Genomic DNA, 17528 nt, shown 5'->3' on the forward strand with positions numbered 1-17528 from the left:
GACATGTACAGTATGTTATACATTGTGTCTATACCATATGTTATACATTGTGTCTATCCCATATGTTATATATACTGTCTATCTTGCTGCTGTTTAAATCCAGCATTAGAATAATGGCGACCATCTTTTGCACTGCATTCTGGGTAGGTAAAACGTACGCAGTGACGTCATGTCAGGAATACAGATAAGTATCCGGTATTATCTATACTGTTCTCAGCCATTTAGACTGCATAAGGCCTGTAACACTTGTGAGTACAAGCTATTGCTCTCTGTTGTCAGCCATATAGCCTATATAAGGCCTATAATGCTTGTGGTTACAAGCTATTGCTCTCTGTTTTCAGCCATTTAAGCTATATAAGGCCTGTAATACTTGTGGTTACAAGCTATTGCTCTCTGTTGTCAGCCATATAGTCTGTATATATCCTGTAATGCTTGTGGATACAGGTTATAACTCTCTGATGTCGTCAATATAGACTGCATAGGGTCTGTAATGCTTGTGGATACAGGCTATTGCTCTCCGATGTCAGCCATATAGACTGAATAGGGTCTGTAATGCTTGTGAATACAGGCTGTTGCTCTCTGTTATCAGCCATATGGTCTGTATATATCCTGTAATACTTGTGAAGTCAAGCTATTGCTCTGATGTCAGCCATATGCACTGCATAGGGTCTGTAATGCTTGTGGATACAGGCTATTTCTCTCTGATGTCAGCCATGTGGACCTCATAGGGTCTGTGGTGCTTGTAGATACAAGCTATTGCTCTCTATTGTCAGCTATATAGTCTGTATAAGCCGTAGTGCTTGTGAATTCAAGCTATTGTTCTCTGTTGGCAGCCATATAGTCTGCTCTCGGTGTAAACCATATAGTATTAATGCTTGTAGATACAGGCGGTTACTCTCTGTGTAAGCCATATAGTCTGTGGTGCCTCCGGGTGTTGCTGGACTGCGGCTCCCCGCGTGTCGGATGGCCTTTCTGTCGTGGCATGCTGGGAGTTGTGGTTTTGCGGCATCTGGGGCGCCCTGGTTGTGAGACACTGATTTACTCTGTATAATGTCTGTTATGCTTGTGGCAGATTATCTGCATACAGTATGTTATGCTTGTAGTTACAAGCTATTGCTCTCTGTTGTCAGCCATATAGTCTGCATAAGCCCTTTAGTGCTTGTAAATATAAGTTGTCAGCCATTAGTCTGCTTATATCATGTAGTACTTGTGTATAAAGCAGGTAATTACTGTATGTCGGCTATTGCTCTCCGGTAGCTATATATGCATGAAGCCTGTTGTGCTTAGTAATATAAGCTATTGCTCCCTGTTATCAGTCAGATTCATAGAGCATGTAATGCTCGTTTATATAAGCTTTGCTCCCTACTGCTGACTGTAGTTAGTCATATAGACTGTATTAACCCTATAGTGCCTGTGAATACAAGCTGTTCCTGTCGTCATCCTTATAGTCTGCATGGAACCTGTAGTGCTTGTATATTCCAGCCTTTGCTCCTGTTGTCTACTATATGCTGGGGTGAAGCTTATTACTTAGATATACAGATTATTACTCTGTCATTAGTTGTTAAAGCCTGTAGGGATTGTGTATACATGTTCTTGGCCATAGACTACATAAATCTATTGGGTTCATAGATACAAGCTATGGCTCCCTGTTATCACCCTTGTTTGGAGAGGTCTCTTCCTATACTCAGGAGTGCGGCTCTTGTTGTCGATCTATGGTGTCTGTAACATCTAGAGACATATTGCATTGCACCCTGTATGCAGTTATGTAGTCGCTTCAATTGTGCATATCCTGTATACTGTCATGTGTATCCACTGCCTTGTGTATAGTGCTCTGTATACTGTCATGTGGAGCCATTGCCTTGTTTTTGGTGCTCTGTATACTGTCATGTGTATCCACTGCTTTGTGTATAGGGTTCTGTATTATGTCATGTGTATCCACGGACTTGTGTATAGGGCCCTGGTGCAGGGTCTCTTATTTTTGTAGCTGGACCTGGCACCAATATGTTCTGCGCTAATATTTCTATTATTCCACCTTTTTGCTGGTGGTTCTGTGGTTGTCATCACTATAATGTACTAATATATGTTTATGTTACAGATATCAGACCCTTCAGATGGAGCCTCTGTGTAAGAATACATAGGTCTAATCCTTGGCGTGTAGTATGTGCCAGAAATGTCACTACATTATAGGCATCAAACTAAAGTAGTTACATTCCCTTGGGTATGATTTACATCAGGCGATGACTTGTACATTATCAGATAAGGCTACAGCTTCTAGTTGGCACATGGCAGTCAACATGATAGAAGATAGTCACATCTTTATATGTTAGACTTACTGTACTAAAATATTTAGTCGTCTTCTGTGTCTCCAGGTCCAGATTTTGAGGAAGAAGTTGAGATGGTTTCTATAAGATCTGTCACCTAAACCCAAGGATCAGGTTTGTTGTCTAAGTGATGCTCATCTCCATAAGTCCAAGCTCTTCCTTGTCTCTGGTCCCAATGATCTTATGAAGAGTCTGTTGTAGTAGTAGCAGATCGGTCTCCAGATCGTTCGTGTGGTGATGTACTCGAAGTATGGCTGTTTACAAGCAGTAATTCTTCTTTAACCAGAAAATGGATCCTTTAATTCTTTTCTTTTACCACCAGAATAATCCCAACCATCGGCTCCAGGTCTCTCATTGAAGATTGCAGTTTGAGTGTCTATTCTATTGAAGAGACATTCACCATATCCCTTCAGCCACATAGATTGTGTGTTGGACAAAGAGCCACTTCAGAGATCTCCAGGTCCAGTTGTTGGTTTTCCTTCTGGCATGTAGAAAGGCGGTAATATTCAGCAATGCTATCTTAAGCCCTAAAATGGTATACATTCATCACTGTAGATGTGGTTGACTTTGTAGCAGTTTAACCGTATCAAAGAATTCCAGTCCTGATCCATACAAGAAACCAAAAACCGGTCCATTCTACAAGTGTATTATGATTCAGCAAAGCTTATCATAGAATCTTAAAGCTACATAGTGGAAGATCTTATGTGACAGAAGAGACTATACCATCAAAGTGTGACTTGAACCTCTTTTACTTCCAGTAGATTGAAGAATCTAGAAGATCCGGAAATAGTCTAGTGCCTCTGAGTTCAACCGGTTATTGGAGAGATTGCACCTCCGCAGGATGCCGATCAACCAGGGCGAGATGTTCTGTTAGTGAAATTGTTTTCCCCCAATGTTCTTCATTAAGGAATCTTACAGAAGATCTCCACTGAGTCCATCGTGATGGTCATCCTGTCTGGTTTCCACTGTATCCATTGTGATGGTCGTCCTGTCTGGTTTCCACTGTATCCATTGTGATGGTCGTCCTGTCTGGTTTCCACTGTATCCATTGTGATGGTCGTCCTGTCTGGTTTCCACTGTATCCATTGTGATGGTCGTCCTGTCTGGTTTCCATTGTATCCATTGTGATGGCCGTCCTGTCTGCTTTTCAGTGTCTGGTTTTTCAAACCATAATGTATTTGAGAGAGAATTCTCTACGCTTCTTCTTCACCAAGATTTTTGCTGTAGACAAGATTCCTATTATCTTTGCAACTTGCTTCAATTGATTGATAGTCAAAAAATCCCTTCATGGTTGATCCCTTGCTAAGGAGATTCAGCGACACTCGAGTCTCCATTAGAAATGGTTTTCCTTTCTTGAAGAACCATCTATCATACAATGACTACAAAATGTGAAGTCTCCATGTTTTCTCATCACCTTATGGAATCTTGTGAACAAATTGTATGTGATTTCTCCTGAGAATTCCTCTTGTTCTGAAAATGATCTTCCAGAAGGATATAAGAAATGGTCGCCCTACTTCATATATCCCATGCCGCTGCCAGAGGGTGAAGTTCTTGGACTAGACCATGTACTATACCTGAAGGCTCCTATTACAGAACAACAGAAGAATAACCCTCATTGGATGTTAGGAGGCTCTTGTCTTGTTGTAAACAAAGCATTGACTAGCTGAGATCAGAAAATTTTTGTCCTGCCTGGCCAGAGTAGGTTGAAGTTCATAGATCTGAGATGGAAATAGTTTTCTTCCATCTCTTGGATTTGAGCAAAAGAAAGGGATTTTTTTCTTTTTTCCAGATTCTTCAGATTGTTCTGCCAGTTCGACTTCTTCCTTACTGGCAAGGAGGGTCCAATTTTTGAGTCTGTAATGCAGCCTCTTGGTCCACACTGTTATCGTTTGAAATTCTCTAGTATAGGCTTAGCATTCAGCCTTGATGCTGTTGTCATTTAAGATTTACCCTCCCTATGGATTCTATTTTAGATCCCATTGATGTGTGCTGCCTTAGGACGAATAGGAAAAATAAAATTGTTCTTACCTGTAATTTTGATTTTCTTGAGTCCTAAGGCAGCACACAAATACCCTCCCAATACTAGTTTTTTATGGAATTTGTCTCTATTTTAATACACAAGTGTGATCTGTAGGAGAGGGTTCTCAGGTGAGCAATTAACTATGCTAATTTCTTGATTATCTTGCTAGGTGGACAGTCCTAGGGTGGAGTCTGGGGGATGAAATATCCCATTGGTGTGTGCTGCCTTAGGACTCAAGGAAATCAAAATTACAGGTAAGAACAATTGTTTTTTATATATAGACATATAGATATACCAATAACATATAGATATACCGATAATATGACAAATACATATATATATATATATATATATATATATATATATACATATATATATATATATATATATATATATTTATGATCTAATGCTAAAGTTTACATCTACATACATCTACAGTATTTATTATTCCATATTATCCATATAGAACATATACTCGATATGCTGGGTCCTGCAACAATATTGAGATATGCTGCGGGACCCATATATTTTGCAAACAGTGCAAAATATATGTTTGCAAACTGTCCATGGGTACCACCATTCCTGCAGCATATCTGATCCGGGTTGAAGGAACGAGACTCGGATCCTATTTGAGTACCCACAGACAGTTTGCAAACATATATTTTGCACTGTTTTCAAACTGACTGTCGGTGGGTCACGTAACATATCTCAATAATGTTGCAGGAACCAGCATATTGAGTATATGTACCATATGGATAATATGTAATAATATATACTGTAGATGTATGTAGATGTAAACTTTCATATTTGTTATATATATATATATATATATATATATATATATATATATATATATATACAAAAAACAAAATGTAGTGGGAACCTTCAATAAAACTTTGCTTTTAAGTCCTTTTTAAAAATACTGAAATAGATATCAAAACTTTGATACACTCTGACCATCACCAATGCTCTTGAGCACTGCAGAATCCACTTATTTTGCACTAAAATTCCACATACTGTAAACTTGACTGTTATTGCACAAATTGCACAGCGGCATACGGCACTACTACATGTTATTGCACATTTATCCGTACCTTAGATTATTTCTGCTTGTGTGGGAGTTCAAGATACAAAATTACAAAAAAAAAAAAAGATAGAAGTCCAGATACTTATATGCGATAATTATATGCAACAATATCCAGAATCATCCTTGTTATTAACGGCTCCAGTATATTATTCTCATAGAGCCTATTATACGTCCGTTGTAGCATGCGGCACCCAACAACATTAGTGCAAAATAATCTATTGTGCAAATGTATAAATTTTTTTTTATATATTCACTTCCACTGCTTTATAGACATCTAGTGCATAGTTCCCATTCAATGCAGTATGTGATCACCCACTGCAATTGTTCAAGCAAGTAGCGCACTCCAAACAGTATTATATTCACTTCCACTGCTTTATAGACATCCAGTACACAGTACACATTTAATGCAGTATATAGTCACCAACTTCATTATCCAAACAAGCAGCACAAATTCAGAATATATTCTATTTCACGAACCATTTAAGTTAGTATGCATACTATACCTTTTTTAATGCATATCTTTGTATTCATATTTTCATATAGTACGTTCTGGCTATTAAAATAATTACATCGGGACGTACAATTTATAGCCTCTTACACATGTATGCTGTTATAGGTCCAGGACAAACCGCAGCAATAATGGCCATTACCATATAATTCAGACTCCCAACAGGCATGTACTAAACAATTGTCAGGATCCGGACTGGTATGCAGAGAGGACACTGGAGGTGGATCCTCTGTGTCAGTGAGGTGATGGCGTGGGCCATACCAGGGGAACAGAATCTAAGGGATTACTGTTTTTCACCAGAGCCCGCCGCAAAGCGGGATGGACTTGCAGTGGCAGGTAACCCCCAAGTCGTTCCACCCGATAGCGACTCAACCCCACTAACAGCTGAGACAGGCGCGGTACACAGGGACAAGGCAAGAGCAAGGTCGGACGTAGCAGAAGGTCAGGGCAGGCAGCAATGGTTCGTAGTCAGGGGCAACGGCAAGGGTCTGCATACACAGGCTTGGGATACACAAAACGCTTTCTCAGGGTACTAGGGCAACAAGATCCGGCAAGGACAGGAAGGGGAAGTGGGTTTTTACATGTTTTGAACTGATTGGGCCAGGCACCAATTAGTGGTGCACTGGCCCTTTAAATTTCATAGAGCTGGCGCGCGCGCTCTAGAGAGCGGGGCCACGCGCACCGGGAGGGCAGTGAAGGAGGACATGGTGGGTAAGAGACCTGGGATGCGGTCCCCACCGGTGGGAGTGGAGCAGCGCCCGCGGTCAGCGGCGCTGACCGGAGCGCTGGAAGCAGGGAGACGCCGTGAGCGCTCCGGGGATGCAGCAGGACACGGAGCGCTCGGCGTTACAGTTCCCCCCCCCCTTAAGTCTCCCCCTCTTTTTTTAACCCACAAATTTATAAATGAGCTCCTTGTCCAAGATATTGGCCCCGGGTTCCCAAGACCTTTCTTCGGGGCCACAGTTCTCCCAATCAACCAAAACATTTTTTTTTTACCTCGGATGAATTTGGAGGCGAGGATTTCCTTGACAGAATAGACATCCGATGAGCCAGAGACAGGAGCAGGAACAGTGACCTTGGGAGAAAAGCGGTTAAGCACAAGAGGTTTGAGAAGAGACACATGGAAAGAGTTAGGAATGCGAAGAGAAGAAGGAAGATGAAGTTTGTAAGAGACAGAATTAATTTGATTCTTGATTTTAAAAGGACCGAGGTAGCGAGGACCCAACTTGTAGCTAGGGACAGGAAAGTGTATGTATTTGGCAGAGAGCCACACTTTGTCCCCAGGGAGAAAGACAGTAGGAGTTCTTCTCTTTTTATCTGCATGTCTCTTCATTTGAGACGAGGCCAGTAGGAGCGACTTTTGAGTTTCCTTCCAGATAGCGGAGAAGTCCCGGGTTACTTCATCCACGGCAGGAACTCCAGAAGAAGTGGGAATGGGGAGGGGTGGCAGAGGGTGACGGCCGTACACCACAAAGAATTGGGATTTGGCGGAGGATTCTGAATTTTTGAAATTGTACGAGAATTCAGCCCAGGGCAGAAGGTCGACCCAATCATCTTGGCGGGAGGAGACGGAATGTCGCAAGTAGTCACCAAGAATCTGGTTTACTCTTTCCACTTGTTCGTTGGATTGGGGGTGATAGGAGGATGAGAAATTTAATTTGATCTTTAACCCCTTAAGGACGCAGCCCTTTTTCACCTTAAGGACTGAGCCCTTTTTCGCAATTCTGACCACCGTCACGTTACGAATTAATAACGCGAAAGCGCTTTTACCGAATATTCTGTTTCTGAGATAATTTTTTCGTGACATATTCTACTTTATTTTGGTGGTAAATTTTCGGCGTTACTTGCATCCTTTTTTGGTGAAAAATCCCCAAATTTCATGAAAATTTAGAAAATTTAGCATTTTTCTAACTTTGAAGCTCTCTACTTGGAAGGAAAATGGATATTCCAAATAAATTTTATTTTTCTTCACAAATACAATATGTCCACTTTATGTTGGCATCATAAAATAAACATACTTTTGCTTTTTGAAAAAATTTGAGGGCTTCAAAGTAGAGCAGCAATTTTCAAAAATGTCATGAAAACTGCTAAATCTGAAGGGACAGATGTTACAGAACTACAACTCCCAGCATGCCTGGGCAGTCGAGGCATGCTGAGAGTTGTAGTTTGGCAACATCTGGAGGGCTACCGTTTGGGCACCACTGTAACAGTGGTCTCCAAACTGTGACCCTCCAGATGTTGCAAAACTACAACTGCCAGGATGCCCAGACAGCCATTGGCTGTCTGGGCATGCTGGGAGTTGCAGTTTGGCCTTCCTAGTGGTTGCCACAGTAAAGATTGTTTTGCTTTCACTTTCAATTACCCCCCCCCCCCCCCCCCCCCGTCGATTCCCTACCTGAGCAAGGATCCAGCAGGCTCCAGCGAAGATCCCAGGTCCCCAGGCATCTTCTCCTGCAGGTACGGCCTCCATCTTCTTCCCAGATCCCCTCGACATCCAGGGGCGGGCAGAATGGGGGTTGCCATGGCAACCCCCTGTCCTGCGCTGCCATTGGTCAGAACTCCGTTCTGCTAATGCCAGGGGATAGGAGGAGATCGCAGCTTTGCGACCTCACTCCTATCCCTTAGGCTGATCGGGGCTGTTGCTGACAGCTCCGATCAGCCCTATTTTCTGGGTGATCGGGTCACCAGAGACCTGATGAGCCCGGAATTGGAGAAAATCGCATGTCTGAATTGACATGCGATTTTCTCCGATCACTGACAGGGGGGTCTCAGGACCCCCCTGGGCGATGTGCCGGGGTGCCTGCTGAATTATTTCAGCAGGCATCCGGCTCCGGTCCCCAACCGACTAGCGGTGGGGACCGGATTTCCCACGAGCGCATGATACGCCCTCGGTCCTTAAGGACTCGGAATGCAGGGCGTATCCATACGCACTGTGTCCTGAAGAGGTTAATTGATTACAGAGAGCTCTCCAAAATTTTGACACAAATTGAACGCCTCTATCCGAGACGATATGCGTGGGAAGCCCATGAAGATGAAAAATCTGCAGAAAAAATTGCTTCGCCAACTGTGGCGCAGAAGGAAGGCCTGGAAGCAGAATGAAGTGAGCCATTTTGGAAAAACGCTCAACGACCACCCAGATAACGGTGTTGCCATGGGATACGGGAAGATCTGTAATGAAATCCATGGCAATTTGGGACCTTGGTTGCTTAGGGACGGGCAAAGGATGGAGGAGTCCAGCACGCTTCTGGCGAAGAGTTTTATCCCGGGCACAAACAGTATAAGCCCGAACGAAATCAGTGACATCACCCTCCAGTGTAGGCCACCAATACAGACGGGAGGTTAGCTGAATGGACTTTTTAATGCCAGCATGACCAGCCAGGTGAGAAGAATGCCCCCATTTGAGGATCCTGAGGCGAAGGCGTGGAGGAACAAAAGTCTTTCCAGGGGGGGTTTGCCCCAGAGAGGCTGGAGCAGAGGAGACCAGGCACTCAGGTGGTATAATATGCTGCAGAGGGGCTTCAGACTCAGAGGCATCAGAGGTACGAGAAAGGGCCTCAGCTCTGACATTCTTGTCAGCGGGACGGAAGTGTATCTCGAAGTTGAAGCGGGCAAAAAACAACGACCATCTAACCTGGCGAGGATTCAGACGCTGAGCGGACTGGAGGTAAGACAAATTCTTGTGGTCAGTGTAAATGACAATGGGGTGTTTGGAACCCTCCAAAAGATGTCTCCACTCCTCGAGTGCTAACTTGATGGCCAGGAGTTCACGATCTCCAATAGAGTAGTTCTTTTCTGCCAGAGAGAAAGTCTATGAGACAAAACCACAAGTAATGTTACGTCTGGTAGCGTTTTTTTTGCAGAAGTATGGCTCCGGCTCCGACTGAGGAAGCATCTACTTCCAGGAAGAATGGTTTCAACGGATCAGGTCTGGACAAAACTGGTGCAAAGGCGAAAGCAGCTTTGAGACGTTTGAAGGCCTCATCCACTTGTGGAGGCCACGATTTTGGATTAGCATTCTTCCTAGTCAGAGCCACAATAGGGGCCACAATGGTGGAGAAGGGGGGAATAAACTGTCGATAATAGTTGGCGAATCCCAGGAAGCGTTGGATAGCACGGAGTCCAGAAGGGCGTGGCCAATCCAAAACTGCTGACAGTTTATCTGGATCCATTTGAAGCCCTTGGCCAGAGACTAGGTAACCTAGGAAAGGAAGACTGTTGCATTCAAAGAGACATTTTTCAAATTTAGCGTACAGGTGATTTTCACAGAGTCTTTGGAGCACTTGACGGACATAACGACGGTGTTCCTCTAAGTTAGAGGAAAAAATCAAGATGTCATCCAAGTAGACCACAACACAGGTATACAATAAGTCCCGAAAGATCTCATTAACAAAGTCCTGGAAGACTGCAGGGGCATTGCAGAGCCCAAAGGGCATAACTAAATATTCAAAATGTCCATCTCTGGTATTGAAAGCGTTTTTTCACTCATCACCTTTACGGATGCGAATAAGATTATACGCGCCCCTTAAGTCCAGTTTGGTGAAGATACTTGCTCCGCGTAGACGGTCAAAGAGTTTGGAGATCAAAGGCAGGGGATAGCGGTTTTTGATGGTAATCTTGTTTAAACTGCGGTAGTCAATACATGGGCGTAAGGATCCATCCTGTTTAGAAACAAAGAAGAACCCCGCTCCAGCAGGGGATGAGGATTTCCGAATAAAACCTCTCTTTAGGTTCTCCTGGATATACTCCGTCATGGCTTGAGTCTCTGGGGCTGACAGAGGGTAAATCCTGCCACGGGGCGGAGTGGTACCAGGAAGAAGGTCAATGGGACAATCATAAGGTCTATGTGGAGGTAAGACCTCTGCTTGCTTTTTGCAGAATACATCTGAATAGTCCTGTTAAGCCTTGGGAAGGCCCGGTAAAGAAGAAGCCTCAGGGGTTTGACTAGTGGAAGCAGATGTGAGACATCACTTGTGACAAGAAGGACCCCAACTTTTGATCTCCCCGGTGGTCCAGTCAAGGGTAGGAGCATGACGCTGGAGCCACGGCAAGCCGAAAAGAACTTCAGAGGTGCAGTTAGGCAGAACGAAAAATTCAATTTTTTCATGGTGAAGTCCAATGCTCATGGGCAGGGGTTCAGTGCGGTAGCGCCCAGTGCAGTCCAATTTCTCTCCGTTTTCTGAAGAGATAAAGAGCGGCTTGACGAGACGGGCTACTGGAATACTGAACCTATTAAGGAAAGAGGCCAAGATAAAGTTTCCTGCAGAACCAGAGTCCAAGAAGGCCACTGCTGAGAAGAAGGAGTTGGCGGAAGGAGAAATCCGCACAGGTACAGTCAGACGTTGAGAGGCAGAATTCACACCAAGTGTCGTTTCACCCTTGTGAACTAGGTGCGTTTGTCCTGATGCGGAGGGCAGATAGGACAGTCTTTTAGGAAATGTTCGGTACTAGCACAGTACTGGCACAAATTCTCGTTTCGGCGGCGAGTCCTCTCTTGTAGGGTCAGGCGAGACCGATCCACTTGCATAGCCTCCTCAGCGGAAGGCACAGGAACAGATTGCAAAGGACGTTGGAAGAGAGGAGCCTGGGAGAAAAACCACCTGGTGCGAACAAGATCCTTTTCCTGACGAAGTTCCTGGCATCTTTCCGAGAAATGCATGTCGATGCGGGTGGCCAAATGGATAAGTTCTGACAGATTAGCAAGAATTTCTCGTGCGGCTAGGACATCTTTGATGTTACTGGATAAGCCTTTCTTGAAGGTCGCGCAGAGGGCCTCATTATTCCAGGATAGCTCTGAGGTGAGGGTGCAGAACTGAATGGCGTATTCACCCACAGAAGAACTCCCTTGGACAAGGTTCAGCAAAGCAGCCTCGGCTTAGGAAGCCCGGGCTGGCTCCTCAAAAACACTATGTACTTCAGAGAAGAAGGACTGGATAGTAGCGGTGGCGGGATCGTTGCGGTCCCAAAGCGGCGTGGCCCATGACAAGGCCTTTCCAGACAGGAGACTGACCACGAAAGCCACCTTAGACCGTTCAGTAGGGAATTAGTCCGACATCATCTCCAGATGTAGGGAACACTGGGACAAGAATCCACGGCACAGTTTAGAGTCCCCATCAAACTTGTCTGGAAGAGACAGGCGGAGGCTGGGAGCAGCCAATCGCTGTGGAGGAGATGCAGGAGCTGGCAGAGGAGATAGTTGCTGTAGTTGCGGCAGAAACTGTAGCAGCATAACGGTCAGTTGAGTCAGCTGCTGTCCTTGTTGGGCGACCACGGTGGTTAGGTCAGCGACACTAGGCAGCGGGACCTCAGCGGGATCCATGGGCGGATCTACTGTCAGGATCTGGACTGGTATGCAGAGAGGACACTGGAGGTGGATCCTCTGTGTCAGTGAGGTGATGGCGTGGGCCGTACCAGGGGAATCGTACCAGAATCTAAGGGGTTACTGGTTTTCAGCAGAGCCCGCTGCAAAGCGGGATGGACTTGCAGCGGCAGGTATCCCCCAGGTCGTTCCACCCGATAGCGACTCAACCCCACGGACAGCTGAGACAGGCGCGGTACACAGGGAGAAGGCAAGAGCAAGGTCGGAAGTAGCAGAAGGTCAGGGCAGGCAGCAATGGTTTGTAGTCAGGGGCAACGGCAAGGGTCTGGATACACAGGCTAGGAATACACAAAACGCTTTCACAGGGCACTAGGGCAACAAGATCCGGCAAGGACAGGAAGGGGAAGTGGGTTTTTATATACATGGAGCAGATGGAAGCTAATTAGGGTGATTGGGCCAGGCACCAATTAGCGGTGCACTGGCCCTTTAAATCTGAGAGCCGGCGCGCGCGCGACCTAGAGAGCAGGGCCGCGCGCACTGGGACCCAGCAGGAGATCGGGATAGGTGAGTGGGACGGGATGCGATCCGCGGACACAACAGAGCAGCGTCTCCGGTCAGCGCTGCCGACCGGAGTGCTGCAGGGCAGAAGACACCGCGAGCGCTCCAGAGGAGGAAGGGGAGCCGGAGCACTCGGTGTAACAGTACTCAAATGGCAAAAACAAAGATTTTGGAAAATAGTTTACCCTCTGGTGTTCTAGGAAACAGAATAAACAAAAGCTGATTTTATTTCTTTACCTCCGACTTCACACATTTGATGATTGTTCATGTTTTTTCGAAGAGTAAATAAAGTGCTAGAGTCATCTGGAAATTGACTGCATGTTATAGGAATGACCAGATGTTTCATTATTTTTTATTGCTTTGATTCACTTCAGGAGACCCATTAAACACTGATTCTACTGTGTTATCATAAATCCACCCTTTATCTAGAGACCTTTTTTTATCTTTAATTTAAGACACCCAGTGGTTATTTATTCCCACCTACTGGCATACCGTTACATTAATCTTCTACCCACTATTTCTTTTGTGGCTTTTTCTTATGGGTTCAGACTTGCTTTTTTTGTACAATTATTTGGATGGCATTATCAGTTGTAAATCCTACTGTACAGGCAACTATTCTGAGTGTTTTGTTGGCAAATATTTTTTATTAATTGGATGAGATACAAAAGCCTAATTCAACCAACACAAACAAGGGATTATAACCGCCATAACTCAGTCATATTATATAACCATAAATAATTAAACACCCTCACATATTAGTGGATAAATATGACTGCAGCACTTTTTAATGGTTATAAAATAAAACTTTTAAAGGGGTTATCCCAAGATTGAGCACAGCTGCTAGGCCACTATTCCTGTCACGATGCCGGCTGGCAGGAGGTGGATCCTCTGTGCCAGAGAGGGATTGGCGTGGACCGTGCTAGTGGACCGGTTCTAAGTCACTACTGGTTTTCACCAGAGCCCGCCGCAAAGCGGGATGGTCTTGCTGCGGCGGTAGTGACCAGGTCGTATCCACTAGCAACGGCTCAACCTCTCTGACTGCTGAAGATAGGCGCGGTACAAGGGAGTAGACAGAAGCAAGGTCGGACGTAGCAGAAGGTCGGGGCAGGCAGCAAGGATCGTAGTCAGGGGCAACGGCAGGAGGTCTGGAACACAGGCTAGGAACACACAAGGAAACGCTTTCACTGGCACAATGGCAACAAGATCCGGCGAGGGAGTGCAGGGGAAGTGAGGTATAAATAGGGAGTGCACAGGTGAACACACTAATTAGAACCACTGCGCCAATCAGCGGCGCAGTGGCCCTTTAAATCGCAGAGACCCGGCGCGCGCGCGCCCTAGGGAGCGGGGCCGCGCGCGCCGGGACAAGACCGACGGAGAGCGAGTCAGGTACGGGAGCCGGGGTGCGCATCGCGAGCGGGCGCCACCCGCATCGCGAATCGCATCCCGGCTGGAGGCGGTATCGCAGCGCACCGGGTCAGTGGATCTGACCGGAGCACTGCAGTAGCGAGAGTGTAGCGAGCGCTCCGGGGAGGAGCGGGGACCCGGAGCGCTCGGCGTAACAGTACCCCCCCCTTGGGTCTCCCCCTCTTCTTAGAGCCTGAGAACCTGAGGAGCAGACTTTTGTCAAGGATATTGTCCTCAGGTTCCCAGGATCTCTCTTCAGGACCACAACCCTCCCAATCGACCAAAAAAAAAGTTTTCCCTCTGACCTTCTTGGAGGCCAGTATCTCTTTTACAGAGAAGATGTCCGAGGAGCCGGAAACAGGAGTGGGAGAAACAAGTTTGGGAGGGAAACGGTTGATGATGAGTGGTTTAAGAAGAGAAACGTGAAAGGCATTAGGAATACGAAGAGAAGGAGGAAGAAGAAGTTTGTAAGAGACAGGATTAATCTGGCACAAAATTTTGAAAGGACCAAGATAGCGTGGTCCCAATTTGTAGCTAGGGACACGGAAGCGGACATATTTAGCGGAGAGCCATACCTTGTCTCAAGGAGAAAAAATGGGGGGAGCTCTTCTTTTCCTATCAGCAAACTTCTTCATGCGTGATGAAGCCTGTAAGAGAGAATTTTGGGTCTCTTTCCATATGGTGGAAAGATCACGAGATATTTCATCCACAGCGGGCAAACCAGAGGGCAAGGGAGTAGGGAGGGGGGGAAGAGGGTGACGGCCGTACACCATGAAAAATGAGGATTTGGAGGAAGATTCAGAGACTCTGAAGTTATACGAGAATTCGGCCCATGGTAGAAGATCTGCCCAGTCATCCTGGCGGGAGGAAACAAAATGCCGTAAATAATCACCCAGGACCTGGTTAATTCTTTCTACTTGCCCATTGGATTGAGGATGATATGCAGAAGAAAAGTTTAATTTAATCTTGAGTTGTTTACAGAGAGCCCTCCAGAATTTTGACACGAATTGGACGCCTCTATCCGAGACGATCTGCGTGGGCAACCCGTGAAGACGAAAAATATGTACAAAAAATTGTTTAGCCAACTGAGGCGCTGAAGGAAGACCAGGAAGAGGGATGAAATGTGCCATCTTGGAGAATCGATCAACGACCACCCAAACAACAGTGTTGCCACGGGATGGGGGTAAGTCTGTAATAAAGTCCATACCAATCAGAGACCAAGGTTGTTCGGGGACAGGCAGAGGATGAAGAAGACCAGCGGGCTTCTGGCGAGGAGTCTTATCCCGGGCACAGACAGTGCAGGCTCGCACAAAATCCACAACATCCGTCTCCAGAGTCGGCCACCAATAGAAACGAGAGATGAGTTGCACGGATTTCTTGATGCCCGCATGACCTGCGAGATGGGAGGAGTGACCCCATTTGAGGATTCCGAGGCGTTGGCGTGGAGAAACGAAGGTCTTCCCTGGAGGAGTTTGCCTGATGGAGACTGGAGAAGTGGAGATCAGGCAGTCAGGGGGAATGATGTGTTGCGGAGAGAGCTCTACTTCCGAGGCATCCGAGGAACGAGAGAGAGCATCGGCCCTAATGTTCTTATCGGCAGGCCGAAAGTGAATTTCAAAATTAAATCGGGCAAAGAACAGAGACCACCTGGCCTGGCGAGGATTCAGCCGTTGGGCAGACTGGAGATAGGAGAGGTTCTTGTGATCGGTGTAAATAATAACTGGAAATCTTGATCCCTCCAACAGATGCCTCCATTCCTCAAGTGCTAATTTAATGGCTAGAAGCTCTCGATCCCCGATGGAGTAGTTCCTCTCAGCCGGAGAGAAGGTCCTAGAAAAAAACCCACAAGTAACAGCATGCCCGGAAGAATTTTTTTGTAGAAGGACCGCTCCGGCTCCTACTGAGGAGGCATCAACCTCCAATAGGAAGGGTTTAGATGGGTCAGGTCTGGAGAGCACGGGAGCCGAAGAAAAGGCAGACTTGAGCTGTTTAAAGGCGTCTTCCGCTTGAGGAGGCCATGACTTAGGATTGGCATTCTTTTTGGTTAAAGCCACGATAGGAGCCACAATGGTGGAAAAATGTGGAATAAATTGTCTGTAATAATTGGCGAACCCCAAAAAACGTTGGATAGCACGGAGTCCGGAGGGGCGTGGCCAATCTAAGACGGCAGAGAGTTTGTCTGGATCCATTTGTAGTCCCTGGCCAGAGACCAAGTATCCTAGGAAAGGAAGAGATTGACATTCAAACAGACATTTCTCCATTTTGGCATAAAGTTGATTGTCACAAAGTCTCTGAAGAACCATGCGGACATGCTGGCGGTGTTCTTCTAGGTTGGCAGAAAAAATCAGGATATCGTCCAGATATACAACAACACAGGAATATAAGAGATCACGAAAAATTTCATTAACAAAGTCTTGGAAGACGGCAGGGGCGTTGCACAGGCCAAAGGGCATGACCAGATACTCAAAGTGTCCATCTCTAGTGTTAAATGCCGTTTTCCATTCATCCCCCTCTCTGATGCGGATGAGATTATAAGCACCTCTTAAGTCCAGTTTGGTAAAGATGTGGGCACCTTGGAGGCGATCAAAGAGTTCAGAGATGAGAGGTAGGGGGTAGCGTTTTTTTACCGTGATTTTATTAAGGCCGCGGTAGTCAATGCAAGGACGTAGGGAGCCATCTTTTTTGGACACAAAGAAAAATCCGGCTCCGGCAGGAGAGGAGGATTTGCGGATAAAGCCCTTTTTTAAATTTTCCTGGATGTACTCAGACATAGCAAGAGTCTCTGGGACAGAGAGAGGATAAATTCTGCCCCGGGGTGGAGTAGTGCCCGGGAGGAGGTCAATCGGACAGTCATAAGGCCTGTGAGGAGGTAAAGTCTCAGCTTGTTTTTTGCAAAAAACATCCGCAAAGTCCATATAGGCCTTAGGGAGACCGGTTACAGGGGGAACCACAGGGTCACGGCAGGGAGTACTGGGAACCGGTTTAAGGCAGTCCTTGGAACAAGAGGGACCCCAACTCTTGATCTCCCCAGTGGACCACTCCAGGGTTGGGGAATGGTGTTGAAGCCAGGGTAGTCCAAGGAGAATTTCGGAAGTGCAATTGGGGAGGACCAAAAACTCAATTTTCTCATGATGAGGTCCGATGCACATTAGGAGGGGCTCCGTGCGGAAACGTATGGTACAGTCCAATCTTTCATTGTTAACACAATTGATGTAGAGGGGTCTGGCGAGACTGGTCACCGGGATGTTGAACCTGTTGATGAGAGAGGCCAAAATAAAATTTCCTGCAGATCCGGAATCCAAGAAGGCCATAGT

This window comes from Hyla sarda, chromosome 3 (assembly GCF_029499605.1).
Source record: "Hyla sarda isolate aHylSar1 chromosome 3, aHylSar1.hap1, whole genome shotgun sequence".
NCBI lineage: Eukaryota > Metazoa > Chordata > Amphibia > Anura > Hylidae > Hyla > Hyla sarda.